Source organism: Phyllobates terribilis, unplaced genomic scaffold, assembly GCF_046119375.1.
Source record: "Phyllobates terribilis strain yellow unplaced genomic scaffold, ASM4611937v1 Scaffold_2__4_contigs__length_985480577, whole genome shotgun sequence".
Classification (NCBI taxonomy): Eukaryota; Metazoa; Chordata; class Amphibia; order Anura; family Dendrobatidae; genus Phyllobates; species Phyllobates terribilis.
The window spans coordinates 537,682,889-537,707,789 of NW_027362762.1; the positions used below are offsets into that span (position 1 = coordinate 537,682,889).

Sequence of the window (24,901 nt, forward strand, 5' to 3'; positions counted from 1 at the left end):
GATGATACGGGAACAGCTGATCGGCGAGGGTGTCGGATATCGCACCCCCACCAATCAGACATTGATGACTTATTTTTAAGAAAGGCCATCAATGTTAAAGTCCCGGACATCCCCTTAAGACAAATATGGCCGCTGATCCACATTATTTTTGAAATATCATTCAGCTTTTACTTCACTGTCCTGTACATCTGGTTTTTACAGTCTAAGTCAAAACACCATGTGATGCGAGATTTTGCAATTACAAATTTTCTATTATAACACAATTGTGCATACAGTTATGCATAGATTATACAGCTTTCAGAGGGTTACATTGACAGTCAAAACGCATTACCTATAGTGCCTCAGGCGATTGTAGGGGTCCATCTCTACTTTAAATTATCCCTTGTAATTGCAACTTTAGAGTCAGTTTAAATGGATTTGCTGAATTTAAGGCTAGGGCTACACGTTGACTTTGGCTGCGACACCTATCACGCAACTAAGGATCTCTTGGTTCCGCTGCTGCATTGCAACACAATACAAGTGAATTGGGTCTCATTGAGACCCCAAGGGTACTGCGACCATGAAAAGCAAGTAGCAAAAAAATCAAACAAGGATAGACTTCTTGCGACTTGCTTATCGCAATACCCTCTGTGTCACTTGAATTGTGCTGAGACATGACAGCGGCACCGAGTGAACCTTGGTCGCGTGACAGGTGTTGTAGTCCTAGCAACAAAGTACAATAAATGTGAGTGGGCTTCTGAAAAAATCATCCACACAATACGGGGGGGGAAAAAAAAGAAAATTGAACATACAACAGATTTTCAATTCTAAAGCATGTCAATAATGTCACAGATTTAGTGCAGATTTTTTCCCCAGATCTCACCTTTATACATTTATCAGTGAAATCACAGCACTATCAACATTAAAATCCATATTAAAATATAACGTAAAACTTGTGGAAGTAAACATTGGGCACATGAGGATACATGGATAGCCATTTTTGTAATGTAAAGAAGCAGTACTTAGTCGCCATTCGTGCCCATAGAGGTGGGTCCTGAGAGGTGCCTCCCTCTATGGAACTCATATGCCCCAATACGGCATAAATATATGAGTTTCACTGGTTGGACAACCCCTTTAAGGACTGAACTAAAAGGTTAATCAAGTTTTACAACGTGATGCCCAGATCACTTTCTAATCAGCTGTTCAGGAAACTGCAGTACATCCCATTCATTATATTTTAGATTTTAAGATAACTTTCAGCCCATGGCACATAAAGTATAATTATATCTTTACCTTTCTTTCAAAAAGAGCTTTAATTTTATCTTTCGTTTATTATGAGATAAGTTTGCCAGACCTCTACTGACACTGGAACAGCATGTCACCACAATGTACAGCACATTTACGTAAACTTCCAGCTTACCTTCTAATGTGTGATGGCTTTCATCGGTAGGTCTTCCCTCTCTCCTTTCTTAAATTTGATCTTCCTTTCCCTTTTAAGTCTCCTACTTTTATATTAAACTACTTTTACATCTGTCTCCAAATTTTGGTCTGTCTATTTCACGCACTTAGTCTTTCTCGGAAACTTCCCCCTTTCTAAGGTTCCTCTTTAACATGATAAAAGGAAGTTAAACATTTAGAAACTGCACTGTGCATTACCCAGTCCTATGCATTAACTCAATGAAAGTTTGTGAAATACGAGTATGTTTGAGAACTATGGGTGGTTGTACTGTGTACATCTATGCACATTTTTCTACATTGTGACATGGATTATATCATGTTTCTAGTGATGTGGTACTGGTGCTCATGTATGAAAATGGAAGAGTTGCCCATGTTTTCCCTGAAAGACACGTGTATTGTTGCAATGTATTTTATGTGCGACATGTTTAGTAATGTGTATTATTAGTGATAGGATAGGTTCTGCCCAGCAGCAGGGAGTTTATAGGGACAGTTAGGGTTAATAGTTGGGACTAGCCGAGATTGGGAGGGGGTAAAGTAGAGGGACAGAGGCAGTTTCCTGTCAGGAAGTCAAATAGGGCCCAGCTAGCAGTAGATGCAGACCTACATTCTGATAAGTAAGCAGAGCCGCATCACGTAGGTGTCCCTGGGGTGAGTAAAGACTGAGGGAACAGATAGCGAGATCCAGGAAAGAGGCAAGAGAAAGTGATAGAAGGTGTGAGTGATTCTCTGGAGAATGGATCTGAGGGCAGGAAAACTAGCAACGCAATTCCGAGCTTGCAAGTCCAGAAGGTAAGAGGACGGATCAGAGCACGGAATGTGGAACAAAGAGGGTACCGCGGGCGGAAGTTCCAAAGTGTTGACAAGAAGAGAAGTTGAGTAACGACCATAGTGGCAAAATAGCTCCCTTAAGGGGAAAAAGGACATGGAACCGTGGGTTGAAGTACTGGACTCATTTACTGACTGTAGTATCGTTATTGGGAAAAGGGAAGTTCATGAAGTATTGTGCTGGGTTGTGGTGAAGACAGAGGACTAAACAAGGTAGCACTGAGTCATTCTGGGAAGCAGAGAGAGAGAATGTGTATAAAGATGTTCCATGTACTAAGAGAAACGTTCATGAAGTTATGCACCCACTATCTGCTGTATATAATGCTCACCAAGTTATTGTTCAGTAAAAGACTGTCTATTCTTAAGTGGTTGTCTCCCCCACTGACAAGACCTGGTCCTGGCCAGCTAAAGTCACTGTAAGCATGCAGCCTGCAGGAGCGTAACACCTCCACTGCTAAAGTCCACATATCCAGCCAGGTCCCTCATTGTCATGTAGCATGCCGGGGCGTAGAACACGAGTACTTTGCCCATGGCTACTGCTCTGCACCACGTTACACTCACAATTGTCATGATCTTTCACCTATAATGACAGGCTCCTTGAAAAAAAGCTCAGATGCAGTCTGATACTGATAATAGTGTTAATTTTTGTAAAATTCCACAAGTTGTGCAAAAAAAGTACATATTATGAAAAAAAATGTTGTGAGAAATTATTGCAAATCCTGTGTTACATACAGTAGAAATAACATCATTCCCAGTAGGAGATATATTATTGTCCAAAGAGTCGAGTCTCAATTGCTTTTCAGGGAGCAAAATAGTAATTGCCAATATCTCTATGTCTTGTTCTTACCATCGGTTTCATCCCTAGAAAATAAATAGGGAGACTTCCTTATAAAAAAAAAAATCAGGATTCAGGACGTGCAACAAGAGAGAAGTTAGCAAAAGTTCTCATTTCTCAGTATAACCCCCAAAACCAGTCTAGCCACTGGCTGTGTACCAACTTACAGTAGAAATAAGAACTCCCAATATGATCTGCGGAAACCGGGCTGATTCCTGGGGATCAAAGTGCTCGGGCCAGCAGCTGCGTTTTGCCAGCTGACAGCCCTTTAAAATCCTCTTGCACTTGCATGCAATGTTTACTACTGAACGCTGCTCATACATGCATGCATGCATTATGTGACATGCAGAAGTAGTGCTGTTGCAGAGTGTCACATGCAGAAGTAGTGCTGTTGCTTTAAAAGCATTCTGCAACTATTAGAAGTAACACAAGCACATGAGAGTGGAAGTGTTGTGCTCCAGAAGTATCCAGCAACTAGAGGGGTTAACACAGTCAAAGGAGAAGGGGAGTGTTTTAGCAGAGCCCCAGGGGGATTGTGGGGAAGTCGTTTACATTCTGGCTGCAGCCAAAGGAAGAAGTGGTGTGTTTGATCTGTATCTCACAGAAGTACAGGATAGAGAACAGCATTCAAGTCCAGGTTGAAGCTCAACACAGGTCAGATACCCTGCACAGTTAGTTCAGGAAGTTTATCATCGGGCAGGAAGATAAGGACTGGAAGGCATTGTGTCACAGAGATCATCTTCTGCATCAAACCGCCGCCACGGAGACTACAAACCCCCAGCATTACACAGAGACCCGGGTATTCCCCCACACACGGCCCAGGGGGCGCGTCAACTTTGGCGTAGTCGGCAGGTTTTCGTGCCCGCTACCACCGGGTACTGCGTGCCTTCAAAGACTGTGTTACTTACCGTGGTGAAGGTTTCCCGCCACCCGCAGCCGTTTTCCCGCCATTCGCAGCCATTTTCCCGCCATTGGACGCCATCTTTGGGACGCCACGCAGGAAGAAGAGAGGCGTGGACACTGAAAGCGTGCGAGATCTGAAGCCCCACCCTACGCACTGACGCTGCGCAAGGTCCTGGAAGGAGCCCAGCGAACGCTGACGTCAGCAGCGCGCGATGCCAGGTCCTCAACTCAGACCATCGCCTGCGGAACTGCAGCCTGCGGAGAAGAAAGAAGAGAAGATAGGCCGCGGTTCACTAAGGGGGAGGAAGACGCCCAATATGGAGGGAACTTCAGCCACAGTAATGCCGTTCTCCATGCCATATACACCGGGAGCGGCGCTGCTCATGGATCGGGAAGTGATGGGCCGAGCTGAAGCGGTCGCGGGATCAGGTAGGAGTGATGTCCCTGTCCCGGACGCAGCTGGCGCTGCACCGTCCCTGGTCCTCCTGCCAGAACTGCTTATCCCGGGCGCACGTGCCCCAGACCTGTACCCGGGTGATCACGTCATCTACACCAGGCACAGAGGTGAAAGGGGCTGGTATGCCCTGAATGTCCACAGGGTGGAGACAAAGAGCAGTTTTTCACCCTACAGCGCTGAAGATCCGGCTGGGCCAGCCTACAGTGGACAAGAGCCTCCCCGGAGGGAGCACCACTGCTGAAGTATAGTTGTTGGCAACTGAACAGTAAATAGTTACCCGTCGGGGTGAAAGGCTGTTGAAGAGTTGTGTGCTGATTTTCTGAAAAGTTATCTCCCATTTATTTAGTTACCCGCGAGGGTATAAAGACATTAGGGCAGAGGACGGTTATTTCCCTAAAAACTCTCCCATGTAAATAATTGCACCTTGTTATGGTGGTGTGAACAACCGGCCGCAGAATGAACTGTGACCTGGTGAAAGGACGTTGTCACAAGAATGTTGATAAAATTGTGTTATGCTAGAAATGTTTTAATACTCTGAAACGTTTAAGACCATGTGTCTCCCATAAAGGGAAGAAGTTATCGTGTTTATAGTTTTATAAGTGAATGCATTCAAAAACTTGCATGTCTTGGGACAATTTGTCTTTTGCTCTGTTCCAGCCCGCGGACGTGCTGTGATTTACCAGGGGGGAATGTAGCGCCCCGAGGGTTCGGTCGCTACAGAGGTGTGATATCTCACTTCCAGGTAAGGATGGAGTGTGGCTCAGGACCCTAACATCCACATGCACTACACCACATTTCCGGGGGCAGGGCGACAATGCTCCCAAGAGTGAGCACAACTGCCCCTGTCCCTGGCTGGAGTGGTGGGAGAGAACACCTAGAAAGGGGGAACCCGGTAGTGTGTGGGTGGGGAGAGTAGATCCAGGGTGCACTGGAAGGAGGAGTATATAAGGTGGGCACCATCTTGGAGTCGGAGAGAGAGAAGTGAGAGAGAAGAGAGAGAAGAAGACTGGAAGCAGAGGCTCCGTACGAGCTCTGCTCCGCGGGCAGGCCAAGTCACAAGGCCTGGGCCTGGAGGAGAAGAAAGGAGAGGAGACGAATGGAGGAGGCTCCAGGAGTGGAGTGAAGGGACCCCAGGGGTGCGGACCGGCCAGTCGCCACCGCACGCCCGCCGCTACCAGAGTAGGGGGGTCAGGCCAAGAAAGGGAGCCGGATCCCTCATCTAGTGGAGGAAAGCAACTACCCTCAGCTAGTAACCGGAGGCCGTGGCATTGCACGTGTTACGGCCCCTCACTACACCCGTTAGGAAGGCACCATATAGGGCCCAGGGAAACGGAACATACGTTTGCCCGCCAAGGCCCGAGACAGCTGGACAGAAACGTGGTCAATTGTGGGGTACGACAGGCCAGAGAAAGGACACACGAAAGGGGTCCTGAAAAGCATTCCAAAGGTACCTGGGAGTTGGCCGAGCCCCTCACCTGGTGAGCACAATACGACGTGGGCAGACATTAACTGCAGAAGTGGCTTGGAGTGTAAAACTGTGAGTAAAGACCCTGGACTGCATCACTGGACTCTGAGTCATTACTGTTGCTCCCGCGCACCATCACCCCCACCATCTGCACTCACTGCCCTGAGGCTATACTCCTCCCGTGGGGAGTTATACTACCCTCTGCTGCGCACACAACATCAGCCTCAGCTGTCTGCCCCGCAGCGGCGGTTCTCCGTGACCGCAATCCACGGGTGGCGTAGTCGGACATTTAAACATTAAAAACCAAATAAACAGATCCGCCACTGGTTTGACCACCCTGAGCCACGGGACCGGGTCGCCACCACGGAGACTACAAACCCCCAGATTTACACAGAGACCCGGCTCCGGGTATTCCCCCACACATGGCCCAGGGGGCACGTCACTAGCACTCCTGTCAAACACATGTAGATAGAAGAAGCAGCCCCATGTCTTCTGTCATACATGCTCCAGCCTCATATCTCCTGTCATAGATGCTCCAGCCCCAGCCCAATGTTTCCTGTGATGTGCTCCAGTCCAATGTCTCCTGTGATGTGCTCTAGCCCCAGCCCCATGTCTCCTGTGATGTGCTCCAGCCCCATGTCTCCTGTGATGTGCTCCAGCCCTATGTCTCCTGAGATGTGCTCCAGCCCCATGTCTCCTGTGATGTGCTACAGCACCATGTCTCCTGCGATGTACTCCAGCCCCATGTCTCCTATAATGTGCTCCAGTCCCATGCCTCCTGGGATGTACTTCAGCCCCATGTCTCCAGTAATTTGCTCCAGCCACAGCCCCATGTCTCCTGTGATTTGTTCCAGCCAGAATATCTCCTTTGAAGTATATGCTCCTGTCCCAGCCCCAATGTATCCTTTGAAGTATATGCTCCAGCTCCAGCATCTCCTCTTTGACGTATATACAGCATTCCCAACGTCTCCTATGTGATATTTCAGCCCCAGCATCTCCTATGTGATCTATACCACATTCTAGATGTCTCCTATGTGAGGATACTGAATATCTCTCAATGCTTCAGTTCTATAAATGTAACATGAGCTGTGATGACTTTCCAACTGTGAGGAGACCTGTTCTTAACAACTTAATGTTGCAAGTTCTTTATAAAACTTATCATCACAAAGTTGACTGCGCATTGACAGCATTGACTTTGGTTTTCCAGACCAAAGCAAATCTGGAAAAGCAATTGTGAGAAGCAAAATGATCACCCAACATCGCACACCAAAGAGAAGCAGATTCAGCCATCATATAACAGGTGAGTTAATTCTTTGACCAAATATAGCAGGGTAATTTTCAATTTGATAATTTTGTACAGCCCCTGAATGATGGTAGAAATATCCAAATGGTCCTTGGCAGAAAAAAGGTTCCCCACCCCTGCCAAGGAAGAAATCTAAAGGACTGATTAGTGAAAAGTCATTTTACACTTCCCTCAATGGATAATAATTCACTAAGCAACAAACCCAAAATGACTTGTCGTTGTGAAGGTCGTGTGGCTTATAATAAATATTAATCATGGCAGCAATATATAGCATTATGTTGTCTCTATATATGTACTGTATGCAGTCGCATGTTTGCTACATCCCACATATGGCCATCAAGAAAGTTGTTCACCTGGTTGTTAATGGTGACTACTTTGAGCACCTAATGTGATTGCAGAAGGCAAACATGACTTACCACTACCCTTTGTGGTCTATAAAAATCTAGTAATAAAGATTTTCTACAGATATTTTTCACGTTGAAATTTGTATACATTATTTTGGGCCACCATATACTGTATATGTGAGTACTGGAAGTTGCTTTCACCATAGGATTACATTGGTGGAGGTAGCAATTGCTCTTGTGTGAACTGCCAAAGATGAGAAATGCTCACATCCCCCAAAAGAAGAAGAAGGAGAAGAAAAAGACCAAAGTGACGTTCCAAACCAGTGAAGACAGCGCTTGGTACGTATTTTAATACACTTATACTATATCACATACAGTGGCTTGTGAAAGTATTCATCCCCCTTGACTTTACACCTATTTTGTTACATTACAACCTATGTTTAAATATTTTTGTAATCCAATTTGTGTGTGATACATCAGCACTAAATAGTAGTGATGAGCATGCGTACTTGCCCGAGCATCTCACTGCTTGACGCTCCTTGAGTATTTCCGGGATGCTCCGGCGGGAGCTCAGGCCCCTGAACTGCATGTTTGGCGCGCTTTAGACAGCAAATTAGCATGCAAGGAATGCTTTCCACGCACTGTAATGCCGTAGCCATGTTGGTTGTGGCATTACAGTGATTGGCTGGTCGCATAGCGTCATCGGGTATGTATAAGACCTGGTAACCCTATGCTCGTAACAGTGTAACCCGGAAACAGGCAGAGTAGGGAGAGGTGCTGCTGAGCTTGGGAGAGAATTGGCAGTTTAGTTAGGTATAGGTATTCCACAGCAAGATATATATCCATCTGAACTAACAGTCCTTCTGAGGACTAATCCAGCTGCATATATTACTGGCGATAGCAGGCAGGCAGGGTTTGTGGCAGTGTATACAGCACAATAGGGTCCATTGCATGATGTTCTGTCTGCTGCTGCTGTTACAGATATCCATATAGCCCAACATATCTGGGCTATTTTTTTTTTTTTTGCTCTTAATCCTGATTATTTGCTTAGAAAGCAATACAGAGTATACCATTTTACTGCTCCATTTGCTTTTGTCAGAATACAGCCAGATTTTTTTCTTATATTCACATTATTGTATTGTGGAAGCAGAGAAAAGTTTCCATGATCACACGTGATCCCATATTACTGCGTTAATAATACAGAAATTTTGTGCAGTGTGCCAAATATTACACTCCATTTAAAGTCTGCCAGGTGTATGTTGTTCCAAACTATTGACACTTGGTCGCTGACAAATACCATACACTATTAGGCGACTGACTGAAACCGTGGCCATCAGAAATGATCCCATATTACTGCCGCAAGACAGAAATTTTTGGGAGCGTGTCAGATATTATACGCCATTTCAAGTGTGGCAGTTGTGTGTTGAAATCTATTCACAGTTGGTTGCTGACAAATAGCATATCTGTGAACAATATTGTCAGAGTATTATGCCACTTTTACGGACTGACAATAAAACATACAAAAACCAAGCTAAAATGGATTTTCCTGGAAGAAATGTTAAGAAACATTCTTTCCAGAGTAATGACTTGTATATAAGGCAGAAGAAATAATAAAAAAAAAGTTATGCACTGTGATAGAGATTTATGCGACCAGAATGAACACTCATCTGGAGCTGATGATACCACCTAGCACCTGTCCCTATTGTAAATGCATCTAACAGCATTATCATTAGGAAATAGAATAGATTTTTTTTTTTTGGCAGCACGCAGTGTAAGGCAATAATACCTGGCTGGATAGGTGTAATAATTTCAGATAAGACAGGTAATATTCTAGAATATAGAATATATTTGAATTGTCCTTCCCATTATTAAAGAGTGGGTCTCCTATACTGTTATTCTGGATATGCAGCAATTTCAAGGGCTGGCAAAAATTACAACGCACTCCAATACACATTTGAAGAGACATAAAAAAATAAAAAATAAAATATACAAATACAGCAGGATCTTTAGTATAAAAACCAGACTCGCCAATGTAACCTTAATGTAATCACATTGTACAGCTCCTGCACCTCCTCCTCTTTGGCCTCCATATCCGAAATGACCACATCAGTCACAAGTTGGAAGCATTGCAACACTGCCTCCGCCAAGCGGCAGCAAGCTGTGGTGAAGATAATATGCTTATGCTTAGGTGATAAACCGCACACTGCTGCAGAGTTGTTGAAAGCTGTAACACAGCTGGCAAATCTGTGGCTCTCACCGCTGAACATACAGCCAGGCATGGTCTTGTGTGGCAATGGCCGGAACCTTGTGGCTGAGAATGACAGCCAGAGTAGATACGGTTTCCCTCTATGCCAGTCCTTTCATCTGACCTAAAGAATATGGCTGTGGTGAAATACAACTCTCACCGATAAGCAGCCCTGGCTAAGAAAAGTCTGTATGAAGGTTCCCGGACACTCTATGGCTGCTTTTTCACTGTGAACCGGCTCTAGCAATCTCTAAGATTTAAGAAGATGCAATCTGGTACCTTGGCAAAGTCAAATTCTGTTCTCCCTCTGATATCTAACAGGTCATGCTGGAGAAACTTGCACCTACTGCCACTCAGTGTCTTCAGCTCCTTTGCGAGAAACTAATGTTTGGGCAGCCAGTCTACCAAATAAAATTCCTGAGGTACGGAAATTGTGGATGGCTTTGCTTCTGGTACTAGGTGCTAATACCAAACCATGGCATGTCTTAATTCACTGGAAATATTCCAGGCTGGTTGGCGCTAAGCTGTTTCCCACAGAAAAGTACTAGCAGCAAGCTAAGGAGATGGTGGCCTCTATCATCATCACGACCTGCAAGGTTTGCACTATGAACTCTCCTGAAGGAGAAGCCAAGGCGTGGGTTCTCCGTGGGAGTCTCCGGTTCTCTGGTGGGCCTGTCCAACCCTGCCTTGAAGCAGCCCTGGCTAAGAAAAGTCTGTGTGAAGGTTCCCAGACACTCTATGGCTGCTTTTTTACCATGGATTGTGACGTGCTTATGCACATTATTTCTCAAAACGCATTGCTGATCAGGCCATTGCCCAACTCTGTCGTCATGAAATTCAAGGCGTAAAGATCTTTGTGTGTCAAAGCTCCGAGAAGTGGGAGCTGATAATGGACGGACTGTCATTGCTTATGGAACAAGCTGCATTAGAGGACTTCTTGGGAGAAATGACAGCCAGAATAGATATGGTTTTGTTCTATGCCAGTCCTTTCACTGACCTAAAGAACTTGGCTGTGATGAAATACAACTCTCACCGAGAAGCAGCCCTGACTGAGAAAAGTCTGTGTGAAGATTCCCGGACACTCTATGGCTGCTTTTTTACTGTGGACTGGCTCCAGCAGTCTATAAGAATGTAATCTATAAGATTCCTTCACTGGCTCCCAATTGCCCAGCGTATGCAGTTCAAACTACTAACACTGACCTACAAAGTCATCCATAACCTTTTTCGTCCGTACATCTCTGAACTAATCTCCCAATATATTCCCTTACGTAATCTCCGGTCCTCCCAAGACCTCCGTCTCTCCTCCACACTTATTCATTCCTCACCCAATCGCCTCCAAGACTTCTCCCGAATATCCCCCATTCTCTGGAATTCTGTGCCTCAACACGTCCGATTAGCCATCACATTCGAATCCTTCAGATGGAACCTGAAAACCTATCTCTTCAAAACAGTCTACAGCCTGCCATTACCTCGCTGCCACATCAACACCACCGGAGTTACTGCAACCCCCCAACCTACTATCTCCTTCCCCACCATCCTGTAGAATGTAAGCCGACCAGGACAGGGTCTATAAGACTTAAGATGCAATCTGGCACCTTGGGAAAGCCAAATTCTGTTTTCCCTCTTATATCTAACAATAACAAACAGCTCATGCTGGAGAAACTTGCACTTACTGCCAATCAGTGTCTTCAGCTGTTTTGTGAAAAACTAATGTTTGGGCAGCCACTCAGTCTACCAAATAAAATTCCTGAGAAGGAAATTGTGGATGGCTTCGCTTCTGGTACTGGGTGCACTGCTAATACCATGGTGTGCCATAATTCACTGGAAATATTCCTGGCTAGTTGGAGACAAGCTCATTCCCACAGAAAAGTACCAGAAAGCTAAGAAGATGGTGGCCTCTACCATGAATAATTTGCTCGTTGTCTAGGAGACCGACCACTGCTGCTGTCTACCTTGTGAACATTGTGTTGAAGCTTGATTGACCCAGGACCCGCAATCCTATGCATCACGAAGACGTGTTCCGTCCCAGGGTCCGACTGGATCCCGGCTTCCACAATATTAACCCAGTGTGCCATCATTGAGATCACAATCCCTGGTCACAAGCACTTGTCCACGTGTCTGTGGTTAGGCGTTCCTTCCCAGTAAATGTGCTGGTGAAGGTACAGGTAATGTTCTGGGACCCGTACTTGTGTAAGGAGGGGACGACACCGGGATAAATAGTGGCGACTGGGTACAGAGGACCAGCCACAACCAGTAGGCAACATTTCTAGTGCAAGCAGTGGAGAAATGTGGCAGTTTAGTATTGTGACCTGTGGGTGGCTACATATTTGCACTTGAGTTCAAAGGACTGGGGTACTGAACGCTGCGCTGGGACAAGGACGTGGACGTGGTTGCTGATGGTGATGGTTGCAAGTGTGCAACGACAGGTGCAGGGTGGGAGGCATTTTCACCTGCATCATGAAAGGAAGCTTGGTGTGCACATACAACAGGGGAAGAGGCAGTGGTGTTACACGCAGACACTGTTTCTGGACCCTGACATTTGGCCCATCAACTTCATCATCCACCACCTCATCTTACACTTCTGCACCCTGGTCCTCCTCCTGACTTTCTGTCCATTGTGTCTCATCATCATCCACCTCTTATGACAGTAATTGCACTTTCCCACCGTCACTTTTGGGTGACCATGGCTGCTCAAATATTTGGGCATCGCTATATGCGTTCTTCTGTTGCCCTGCTTGAAGTGGGCCGGGCGAGAGGCCCGAATCTATGAATGGAAAAGTGAACAACTCTTCAGAGTGTCCAAGTGTGGGATGAGTTGTCTCTGGGCACTCTGCATGGTGGGAGGAAGGAGGATCAGGGTGAGGAATATGCCGACTCTAAATAAAAAAAATCTCCCGGATCCGCACATTCCTCAAACAAGAATCTGCAAAAACACTAGTGCATGCCCTCATCATCTCCCACCTGGATTACTGCAACCTCCTGTTCTTTGGCCTCCCTTCTAACAGCCTCGCACCCCTTCAATCTATCTTAAACTCTGCTGCCCGACTAATCCACCTGTCTCCCCACTATTCCGCGGCCTCTCCTCTCTGTCAATCCCTTCACTGGCTCCCCATTGCCCAGAGACTCCAGTTCAAAACCCTAATCTTGATAAGCAAAGCCATCCCCAACCTGTCTCCTCCATAAATCTGTGACCTAGTCTCCCGGTACTTACCTGCACGCAACCTCCAAGATCTTCTTCTCTACTCCCCTATTAACTCCTCTTCCCACAATCGCATACAAGATTTCTCCTGTGCATCCCCCCTACTCCGGTACTCTTTACCCCAATATATCAGACTCTCGCCTACTGTTGAAACCTTCAAAGGGAACCTGAAGACCCACCTCTTCCAATAAGCGTACAACCTGCAGTAACCCTAGCTCCACTATACAGCTGCACGACCAGGTGTACCCTCACCTTCCGTATCCTCACCCATTCTTTATAGCCTGTTTGTGCACCCACATGGGCAGGGTCCTCTCTCCTCTTGTACCAGTCAGTGACCTCTTTTCACATATAAAGCACCATGCAATAAATGGCGCTATAATAATATATATTAATAATTATACTACTTGTACTCTGGGTCAATTGATGGGACTTTCCTGGTGCCTGCCCCTAATTTGATGTATTTTGGCAGCTTTTGTGCATGTTTGAAGGTGTTGTGTATGCATTTGTTTTTGCCCCCCATTGAATCCAATGGCGTTCGGCAAATATTCGACAAATACATAGGCAAATTTTGCAAAAACGGCAATCGTAATCCGAAACAAATATTGAAATATTCGCTTGTCTCTTATCATAAACACCCTTAAAGAAAATTAAGTAAGCATGGCATGATGGTCTCCCTGGTGATATGGTGGTGGAGGATGAGGAGAAGGAAGAGCGTATACCCATGTCTGGGTGTGAAGTGATGCATAGGAATAGATCCCCCTTCAAAAAACCACTGGATTGGAGTTTATGTTCCGATTCTATCATCCGGTGGTGTTGAGTAGTCTGGCCCAATCCAGCTCTTGTTCATTTTGATAAGCTTCAGCCTGTCAGCATTGTCAGTTGACAGGCGGATGTGACTCGCCCCCTGGGCCGTGGGGTACCCGGAAACGGGCTTCTGTACGATGCTGGGGGTAGCAGTGGCAACCCGATCCCATGGCTCAGGGTGATCAGACCAAATTGAGGCAGTCTATTTATCAGTGTTTTGAATGTCCGACTATGCCACCCGTGGATTGCGGTCAGAGATAACCGCCGCTGCAAGGCAGACCGCTGAGGCTGGTGTTGGTGTGCAGCACAGGGGTAGGATAACTCCCCACGGGAAGAGTGTAGCCTCAGGGCAGTGTAGGTGGATGCTGGGGGTGATGGTGCTGGCGCAGCAAAGATCACACTGAGTCCAATGGTGCAGTCCAGGGTTTTTACTCACAGTTGTTATCCATGTCACTTCTGTCAGCAATGACTGCCCAAGCCGTGCTGCGTCCACCAGGTGAGGGGCTCGGTCAACCCCCAGGCAATTCAGGAGTATGGCACAGGACCCCCTTCTGTCCTTTCTCTGGCCTCTCGTGCCCCACCAGTGACCAAACTTCTGTCCGGCTACCGCGGACCGTGTCGGGTAAGCGTTGGCCTCCGCTTCCCGCTATCCTATATGGCGTCTTCCTAGCAGGTTTGGCGGGGGGTCGCACCAATAAATGATCATGACCTCCCATTCTTGGCTGAGGGATGATTTACCTCCACCAACTTGGGAATCCGGTACCCTTCCACAGCCTGACCCTTCACCCGATATAACGCGGGTTTGCAACGGTTGCTGTCCGTTCTGCTCTCTTAGGGTCCCTTCTGCCTTCTTGTTTCTGGAGCCCTTCTACTCCTCTGTCTCTTCTCCTTCCTTCCTTTTCCTTCTTCTCTTCTCCTCTCTGGCCCCGGCCTTCTCTCTAGGCCTGCCTCGTGGAGCTGAGCTCAGGTTGAGTCTCGGCTCCCTGTCAGCTCTCTCTCCCTTCTGAACCCCTGACTGGACTTCTTCTCTGCTTCTCCTCTGACTTAAGATGGCTCCCACCTTTTATCTGCTTCTCTGTGTCTGAGCTCAGGTGACCTGCACCCAATGAGCTCCTTCCTATGCTCCAGAAACCGTCACATTCTGCTCCTACATCACCGGGTTCTCTCCCCCCTCCCCACTCCAGCTAGGGACATGGTCAGTTGTGCCTGCATAAAAAGGAGCACCTTCGAGCTGTCCCCCAAAAATGGGGTGAGTGTGTGTATGCAGCTAACTGAGCCCTGGTCCACACTCCATCCTTACCTGGGAGTGGAATATCACACCTCTGCTTGAGGTGCAATACCCCTGTAGCAACCGAACCCTCAGGGCGCTACAGATGTGCCTATCAGTTATAATGCCCCTGGCGGCACTAAAAACCATCTCTGACAAAAAATGACCTCCAAGGCGTACAGAGACAGTTCATGCCACGTGTCCAGCTTGAATACCTAACAGTTGTAAGGCACAGAGAGGAATCATGGAGGATGCTGGTACGGTCACCAAGGTAGTCCTTCAGCATCTTCCAAAACTTTTCCCTCCTTGTCAGAGTACCCCGTGTATCAGGGCCTGGGCACTGGGAGGGTGTGAGAAAACCCTCCCAGACCTTTGACAGCATTCCCCTGCCTCTGCCACATCTGGTTTGTGTCTCCCTTGCCTGTACTCCTTGGTTGTCCAATGACCGGTCTGTGACCTCTGCAGCCAGCATAGTCAGATAGGAATTTTTTTTTTATAATTCTTCAACAAGGGCCTGAACTAAATATCTCCAAAAAAGAACTCCTTCTGTTTCCTCTCTCTACTAACCTACACCTGACTTTTACTAACCTACCTATACCTGACTTTGCAATTTCCTTTAGGTGGTGCCACCATAACTCCCACTCGGCAAGCCTGCAGTCTTGGAGTCATATTTGACACACAACTTTCCTTTATTCCCCATGGAAAATCACTCACTCGCTCATATCACCTGCACCTTAAAAACTTCTCCAAAATCTGACCTTTTCTCATCTTTGATACTGCAAAAACTCTTACTATCGCTCTTATTCACTACACAACTCTCTTCTAATCGGTCTCCTTGTAATCAATCTCTATCTTCTCCAATCCATTCTGAATATAGCAGCCAGGGTCGTATTTCTATCAAGCCGCTTCACCATCGCCTCTACCCTGTGCCAGTCATTTCACTGGTTATATTACCCATTCATTACAGAATACTACAGAATACAATATAAACTCATCTCTCTCACCGACCAAGCTGTCCACAGTTCTGCACCGCCCTATATCTCATCCCATATTTCTGTCTATCATATCCTCCTTAACCAGAACCTCACACCTCCAACTCCAAGACTTCTCTCGTGCCACGCCAGTTTTCAGTAATGCCCCAAATGCATACAACGCGATGGTCACGGTAAAGGCAGCGGAACATAAAGTCAGCCATGTGTGCCAGTGTAGGGGATCGGCTCTTTTGTTGGACAATGAATACACTGTAACTTTAAGGCATCATGCTCCCCTCTGAGTCTTGTGTTTGGACTAGTTGCCTCCCCCTGATGTGGTTGGTATGTGCTGAAAGAGAGAGAGAAGAACAAGGAAGTAGATACCTCATGTGTGTCTGAGGTAACAGGGAGAGACTCCTGCAGAGTTCTGATCACAGAGACTATAAAGAAGACACTGTTAGGCTATGTGCCCACGTTGCATTTATGAAGCAGAAAATTTCTGCTGCATAAATGCAAGTCCTCTCCCGGAAAAACGCATGCGGAATTCCGCACGCGTTTATCGCGCTTTTTTCGCGCGTTTATCACGCGTTTTCCACATGCGGAATTGCCTTGCGTTTTTTATGCATTGGACAAAGGCAATTCCGCTTGCGGAAACGCAAAATTAAATGACATGCTGCGGATTTTTGAACGCGGCATAAACGCTGCGGAAAAATCCGCAGCATGTGCATAGAAGTTGCGGAAACCCATTGGGGATCATGGGGTGCGGGTTACCAAGCATTTTACAAGCGTTTCCGCTGCGGAAATTCCGCATCAAAAACGCTTGTAAAACGCTACGTGGGCACACAGCCTTACCCTATGGTAATAGAAGATTACGGACTATAGCAAGTTTTGTTGTTTGGGACTGTGTCAAGTAGAAGTGAAATTTATCCTTTTCCTGAAGAACGGTTTCCCTGGAGATTGAGGACTTGAGATAACACACAACACAGCATGTCAGCCATTTCTATGAGAGTGAAACAGGGTTTGCTTGCCATCTGTAAGAAAGAGATCCTGTATACAAGGAAAGGACTCAACTGAATTCATCCGGCTCCTTCAGCCCAGGAACAAGCGGCGGCCGCCATCTGTGCCTGATCTGCGCAAACTGTGAGTGACTCTTTAGCGTGAACTGTTAGGGCTTAGCATAGTTTGCTGTAGCTAGGATGCTGTAGCAGCGTGGCCCGACTAGCGGAAAGCCAGATAGGGGATTAGCTCAGAGTAGTTTGTGAAAGTTGTTGTGCACTGTTTGTTCTGAGCTTTCTTTGCCATAGTTGGAGCATAGTTTGTGACTCACTCCAGCTATATCTTCCTATGTTCATGTTGATAATATCGTTATTGTAAATATTGTTATTTTCATCTCCCATCATATAATTCCTTTGTACATAATAAAGCCGGAGTTATGTTTCAGCCTTCTTGTCAGCTGTCCCATACTTGAATCTGCCTTGTGGTGTTCTTTGACACCGCTACAAGTGGCGCTACGAGCAGGGTACAGTCACAGAGATGGAGGTGGCTGACAGCAATGTGGCTAATGTGAGTACTGCAGGTAATGGTGGAACCCCTGCAAGGGCCCTCCCTATGAGCACGTTGTTTAGTGTTCTGCCCAAATTTGATGGCCAGAATATACCCCTGACCAACTTGGTCACAAGATTGCGGAGCCCTACCAAGATTTGTAATGTCAGCCCAGAACTACAAATTGAAATCGCTCTGGCCGCCCTGGAGGGTGAGGCGTGCAGAAATGTTTTCTTGCAACCGGAAAACACACGTAGCACCTTAGAAGAGATGGTGAAGTTTCTGGAAGAGATATACAGTGAAACGGCTAGTGTGGGGCACCTCCAGGCAAAATTCTTCTATCGATTGCAGTGAGAAGAGGAGGGAGTCTCCCAATACACTACAGCGTTGCAGGAAGTACTTGCAGAGGTACAAAAGAAGGAGGCAGACGGATTAGGTGGCATGGGATCTGTAGACCGGATATTATGAGAACAATTTATTCTGGGAATCTACAGTACTTCCCTGAGACAGATTCTGCGTGAGCGAGTGAGAGTGGATCTGGCCTTAAGTTTTCGACAAATATCAGCTGAAGCGGTGGCCCGAAGTAAGGAAGACAGCTGTGCCTCCAAAGTGGTGCGTACTCAGGCCGTCACAACTGTCGGGGGAGGAGGGAATGAAGAGACCCTGTTCAGGCTAGCACAGGACCTACAGAGTTCCCAGAATATTATGCAAGAAAAACTGACACAAATGGAAAGGAGGATGGGAGCCAGCTCCGCCACTGAGATCACATACCCGGCCCTAACAGATCCTTATCAGACCTTCCCTCAGGCCCCTGAACCTAGACCTCTCTACACTGGTCCATTGAACCCTTACGGTCCCCCGCCTACAATATCTGTGGGTTGTCCGTGTTATCAAGGTCCTCAATATCCTCCACCTGTGGTCCCCCGGCCTGAAAGCCACTCTACCCTAGGCCCCAGCGTCCTTTATAGCGGCCTGCCGGTTGGATGTCAAGGGCCCTGCCCACACACAGACGAAGAGAGGGACGTCAGGTTGCACAGTGGTGGCAATGTGGAAGTGAAAGACATTACGCTAGAGAGTGTCGGAGTGATTTCCAGGGATGTCCAGCGCCGTCGTTAAACTTCCAGGCCCTGCAGTAGTGGGGCGTACTGCATGGGGGGGGGTAGAAGGACAAACCACCCAGCACAATTCTGAACATCTGGTTGCAGGCTGTCCCATCCTGCAAGCTGAGTTCGAAGGAATCCCAGTGGACTGTTTGGTGGATACTGGATCACAAATGACGACTATGCCCGAGTCATACTTCAATCGCTACTTCCAGGCGATGGCCAAGCCAGAGCGGTTGAACGCGTGCACCGTGCGAGATTCATACCCCCTGTCCTGTATCGAAGAGTCTTTGACGGCCCTGGGAAAAACGAAGTACTTCTCTACTCTGGATTTGGCTAGCGGGTACTGGCAAGTACCAGTGGCAGAAAAGGACAAGGCAAAGACAGCGTTCACACTCCCAATGGGACTGTTTGAATTTAATAGGATGACGTTCGGATTATCCAACGCGCCGCAGACGTTTCAGTGGTTGATGGAGAAGTGTTTGGGTGACCTAAACTTTGAAGCTACACTGATATACCTGGATGATATCATCACTTACTCTGCTACTTTTCAGGAGCATCTGGCCAGACTCGGGCAGGTACTTGGATGATTGCGGACCCATGGCCTGAAGATAAAGCCGAAGAAGTGTCATCTTTTCAAGAAAGAGATCGAGTACCTGGGCCACAAGGTGTCTCAGAATGGAGTCTTGCCTTCCCAAGCTAAGGTTGCTGCGATACAACAATGGCCAGCACCTAGAACCCTTCGGGAGTTAAAGGTAGTGTTGAGCCACCCCCATAGTGTTCGAGTTCGGTTCGGTTCGTCGAACACCCGTGTGTTCGCCGAACTGTTCGCCGAACTGTTCGTCGAACTGTTCGTCGAACACCTTCGAACACCATTAAAACCAATGGCAGGCAAGCAAAAACACATAGAAACATATAGAAAACACCTTCAAAGGTGTCCAAAAGCTGACAAACTGCTCAGAAGACATAACTAACACATGGAAAAGTGACAACTACATATAGTCATGCGAAAATAAAAGAGGTGGAGGAGTAAAAGGAGGGGGAGACACAGATATAGGCATGTCATGCCCTTCTAAAATCCAAAAAGTGAGAAGCCGACACGGCCAGTCCGTTCCTGCCCGTGCCACCTCCGTGTCGCCGGGTTTGTGCCAGAGCCGCGGTGGACCCTGACGGCCAGCCCCCCTCTCCTAATACTGGTGCCTGTCCGCTGGTGGGTCGAGCCCCCCGCGGTGGGGGGGGAGTAACATCTGCAGAAGAAAGCCCATCTTCCAGCCAAACTAACATGTCGACTTCTTTTCGTGGACAATGTGATACGATCCCTTTGTTACGGACACGCCCATCGCTACAAATTCCAGATGAGGCACAAAAACAGCAGGTGCTTCAGCGGATATCAAGTGCTCCTTCAAGTGGGCTCTCCTCCACCTCAACTTCAACATCACAAATACTCCAGTCCTCAGAGGTGTCACCCCAATCGCACTTGCTTCCTCACAGCTCCCAAGTCTCCAGCTGCCCGTCTGAGTATGGGGTAACACAGATGGTTGAGTCTGCACAGCTGTTTACTCATACTATAGCCTGGGAAACGGAGGTCTGCTCCAGAGCTTCTGTTAATCCAGACGAGGAAATGATCTGCACTGATGCCCAGAATCTTTATAAGTCGGATCCAGGACCAGATGAAGAAGGTTCTGAGCATAATGTAGACCCTCGTTCCCAAACTGTAACTCCTGTTGGTGGAGACAATGATGAAGACGATGATGAGACTCAAATACCTGATTGGAGCGACAACTTGACTTTCGGTCAGGGCAGGAAGAGGTTGGCTTTGAGGACGACGGGTGTGATAACACATAGGGTGATGATGACAAGGTTGGAGATCCCACTTACTGCCAACCCACAGTCAGCCAGTCGATGAGGTCACCCGGGCCTTTGCCTGGCCTTTGGGATGTCGCGGTGGTCGGCTCCCTGGCCCGTACCCTGGGGTCACTCTTTAAAAGGGTGGATAATTGTTAATTTTATAAGAGTTTGTGACACCACCTGTGGTATCTGGTGAGAAGCACCAGCGCTGCAGCAGTCCACTGAGGCCCGGGATAAGGCAGCTCGATGGTATAGCTCCCCACAGGTGGAGCTAGGTCTCAGGGCAGCGTATGCAGGGGGAATGCAGGACAGGCGAGACCCAGCTGGGTCAGAGCAAGAACGGAAACGGACACGGTAGTCACTTCAGTACCTTTTACTGGAGGAAATTCAGGCACATCCTGGAGCACTGTAGGGTGAAGGGTGCATATCAGGATCCTCCCCAATGAGCGGGTGTAGGGCCTCCTGTTTCTTGCCTCTGCGCAGTAAGTTTCTGACCTGCCTAGAGCTAGGCCTAACTTTGTCTCTGTCCTGCGCTGGCTGACCTTGTGGTAGGGCCTTCTCTTGAAGTTCACGCTCCCAGTATGCGGGGCCTAAGCGTCTCCTGGCTCTGTTACGTATCAGCACCTTAACGATCCTGGGACTTGTAGTTCTCCAGGGATTCCGGTTATGCCTTACTGGGTCATAGAGATCCCGGTAAGCTCGGATCCGGTGTCCGGTAAATGCTTCGGGGTGAGCTGGTTAAGCTCCTCTGCCCCTTATGTACTAACTCGCCACTCGCCTTCGGCCTACTCGGGCCCTCAATAGGCTATACACACTAACGGCAGCTTGCCGCGCTTCACCGATCTTATGACGCCGACACACCTTAAGCTCTATCTGGGCTCCCTGAATCTAGCTAGCAGGAGCCTCGTGCTCCACTGCTGAACTATTAACTGAGTTCTCTAGACTAGACTGAGCTCCACTGCAGACTGACCTCTCTTAGGCTTCTCTACTGCAGGAACTCTTCAGAGGAACTGAACTGCCTAGCTCCACCTTCCCTATTTATATCCCTAACGGGCTCCCTCTGCTGGTCTGAGGTGGAAGGTGGAGATGTGTGAATGTTTATGGGGGCCTCTTGTGGAGGATTCCATCAATACACTCTTCTAGGATCTGTGATACCAAGCGCAGCGGGGCGTCACAGATGCTATTGACGACGAGGTTAGGTTGCGCCTTCCTGGACAGAGACGGAGTACTGGAAGCACGTCAACAACTGCATCCTCAACCACAACTCCGCCTCTGACCACAAGTCGTAGTGGCTCTTCAGGTCGCATGGGCTCTAAGCCTTGCATAGCCTGGGCATTTATTCAGATCGATAAGGATGACCCAACTCGTGTTATCTGTAATATTTGTCACCAAAAGCTAAGTAGAGGCCAAAAAATCCATAGTTTGAGTACTTCATGCATGTACCGTCACATGGATATGAAGCATAAGTTGCAGTGGAAAGCTCACTGTGCTACAATGCGGCCTAGCAGGCTGGGCCAACCACCGTCTGCCCCATCTTGTGCATCCGCGGCCTCTTCATCCTCTGTGACTGGGGGGACAGCAGTCACACATGTTTTTGGACGCAGACCTGCCACCTCTTTACCTGCAACAGCCAGTGTGATTGGCAGGTCGTCAGTTCATTGGGAAGTGGAAACACCTGCTGGTGTTGAGAGCTCTCTGACATCGAGAGCACCACCTTTGGATCAAGGCAACCTAACATGTCCGCCTGCATCTTCCTCACAGACCGGCAGTTTGCCAGGGACACCCTACTCAACTCCGTCAAAGCACAACAGCCAGCCCTCGGTCCCTCAGATGTGGACAAGTAAAAGACCATTTCCTCCTAGCCATGAGAAAGCTAAGAGGTTGAATTTCACCATCTGCAAGCTGTTGGCTACAGAAATGCTGCCTTTCCGCCTGGAGGACACAGTGGATTTTTGAGACCTTATGTCCGTCGCAGTGCCCCAGTACCAGATGCCCAGTCGGCACTACTTCTCAAAGAAAGGTGTGCCTGCGCTCCACCAGCATGTCGCACACAACATCACCGCTTCTTTGAGAAACTCTGTGTGTGACAGGGTGCATTTCACCACAGACACTTGGACGAGTAGGCATGGACAGGGGCGTTACATGTCGCTGACAGGGCACTGGGTAACTATGGTGACAGCAGGACAAGGGGCTGCTGTCCAAGTCTTGCCGTCCCCGCGAGTTGTACGTCAATCCTCTTTATCTAGAAGTTCCTCCACTGCTTCTGCCTCCTCAACCTCCTCTCGGTCCTCCACCTGCACCCAAAGCCTGTCTGGTAATGCCACCTGCTTTCTAACTGCGCACCTCCTTACTATGCTGGCAGCAGGGCTCAACGGCATCAGTGTTTACTTTGAAATGTCTGGGAAATGTGAGTCACACAGCTGAGGACTTGTGGTCAGCTCTGGAGACCCAGTTTCATGAATGGTTGTCTCCACTGGACCTGCAACCAGGGAAGGCCGTGTGCAACAATGCTGCAAACCTGAGTGCGGCCCTTTGCCGGGGCAATGTTACACACGTGCCTTGTATGGCTCACGTGTTGAACCTGGTTGTCCATAAATTTTTAGCCCACTATCCCGGACTAGATGGCCTTCTGCAGAGGGCACGGTCGCTGTGTGCTCACTTCCGCCGTTCGCATCCCGCAGCTCAACGACTTACATCTCTACAGAAGTCGTTGGGCCTGCCAGTTCACCGGCTGAAATGCGATGTGCCGACACGGTGGAATTCAACTCTGCACATGTTGCAGCGACTGTGGCAGCACCGACAAGCCCTGGTGCAATAGTTTCTGACGTATAGCCTGGGCCAACGAGATCCAGAGGTGGGGCAAATCACACAGCAGGAGTGGTCTCAGATCAGGGACCTATGAAGTTGACGCGCCCCCTGGGCCGTGGGGTACCCGGAGCCGGGCCGGTAGATGCTGGGGGTTGTAGTCACTGTGGCGGTGACCCGGTCCGTGACCCAGGGCGGTCAATCCAACGGTAATTTGTATATATGGATTTTATAATGTCCGACTACGCCACCTGTGGAGTGCGGCCAAAGGGGCCGCCGCTGCGGAACAGTCCTCTGAAGCTGGTGGTTTTGCTGCAATGGTATTATTACTCACCACAGGAAGAGTGTAGCTTCAGGGCAGTGTGGGTGGATGATGGTGGTTGTAGTGCAGGGAGTCAGTAATGAACACAGAGTCCGTGTGATGCAGTCCCAAGATCTTTACTCACAGTTGTTGCAGTCCAGATTACAGGTACCAGAGCTATCTCACCCGTCGTGCTGTGCGTACTCAGTGAGGGGCTCAGTCCACCCCCAGATAGCTCCGGAGTACTTAGCAGGACCCCCTTCTGTGTGTCCTTTCTCTGGCCTTCTCCCTGCACCTCACACCCAGTGACACTTCTATCCGGTATCCTCGGGCCTTGGCGGGCGACTTGTGTTCCGTCCCCTGGGTCCTATGTGGCTACCTTCTTAGTGAGACTGGTGTGGACTTTTGCCTGCAGTACATGAAATGCTGCAGCCTCCGGTTTCTAGTTGAGCCTTGCTGTTTCTCCTCTAGTTGAGGGACCGGTTCCCCTTATCTGGCCTGACCCCTCTACCTCCTGGTAGCAGCGGGAGTACAGGTGGCCTTCTGCACGGCCCGTAGCCCTAGGGTCCCTTCGGTTCCTGGAGCCTTCCTGCTCCCACTCCTCTCTTCTCTCCTTCAGTCCTGGGCCTCCCAGGCTAGGCCCGCCTCCGGAGCAGAGCTCATGCCGAGCCTCTGCTCCTGTCACTTTTTCTCCTCTGACTGGCTTGCTCTTTCTAAGATGGCTTCCTATTTATACTCTCCCTGTCATGTGCTCCCCTAAGCTGCTCCCCTAAGCACCCACTACATAGGATCCTCCCACCAGCTAGGGACCTGGGACTGTGCTCTCCCTTAGGAGCAATCTCGCCCAAACCCCACTGCGGGTATGTGTTGGATGCAGGTGTTAGGGTCCCGAGCCATACGCCTTCCTTACCTGAGGGTGAGATACCACACCTCTGGGTGAGATGCAGTAACTCTGTGGTGACTGCACCCTCAGGGGCGCCACACACCTTTTTGCACAGTTTTGAAATGGCGACGAAGATGTTTAGTGCTGACGACAATGCCATTATCAGCATAACTATTCCGGTGATTTACATGCTGGAGCACACATTAAACAGAATTCAGAGTCAGGTGGTCGGACAAGAGGAGGTGGAGGAAGTAGAGGAGGAGTCGTATGCGGAAGGGATAACATCTCCAAGGTCCAGACGGTTGGCAGCACCAAGGAGGCAGGCATGGGAGGGTGGGGGAGAGGGATTAAACAGGGCGCATGGTAG

The 24,901-nt window shown here is 48.4% G+C and overlaps 1 protein-coding gene across 2 annotated transcripts in view; it reads right to left on the reverse strand.

The window, feature by feature from the left end:
* FGR (FGR proto-oncogene, Src family tyrosine kinase) overlaps window positions 1–1,591 on the reverse strand; it is a 594,030-nt gene extending 592,439 nt beyond the window's left edge. For both annotated transcript variants that reach the window (XM_073666196.1, XM_073666199.1), the window contains exon 1: window positions 1,400–1,591. The gene's annotated coding sequence lies outside the window, so the exon portion shown is untranslated. The remainder of the gene's footprint in view (window positions 1–1,399) is intronic.
* Between the last annotated feature and the right edge of the window lie 23,310 nt (window positions 1,592–24,901).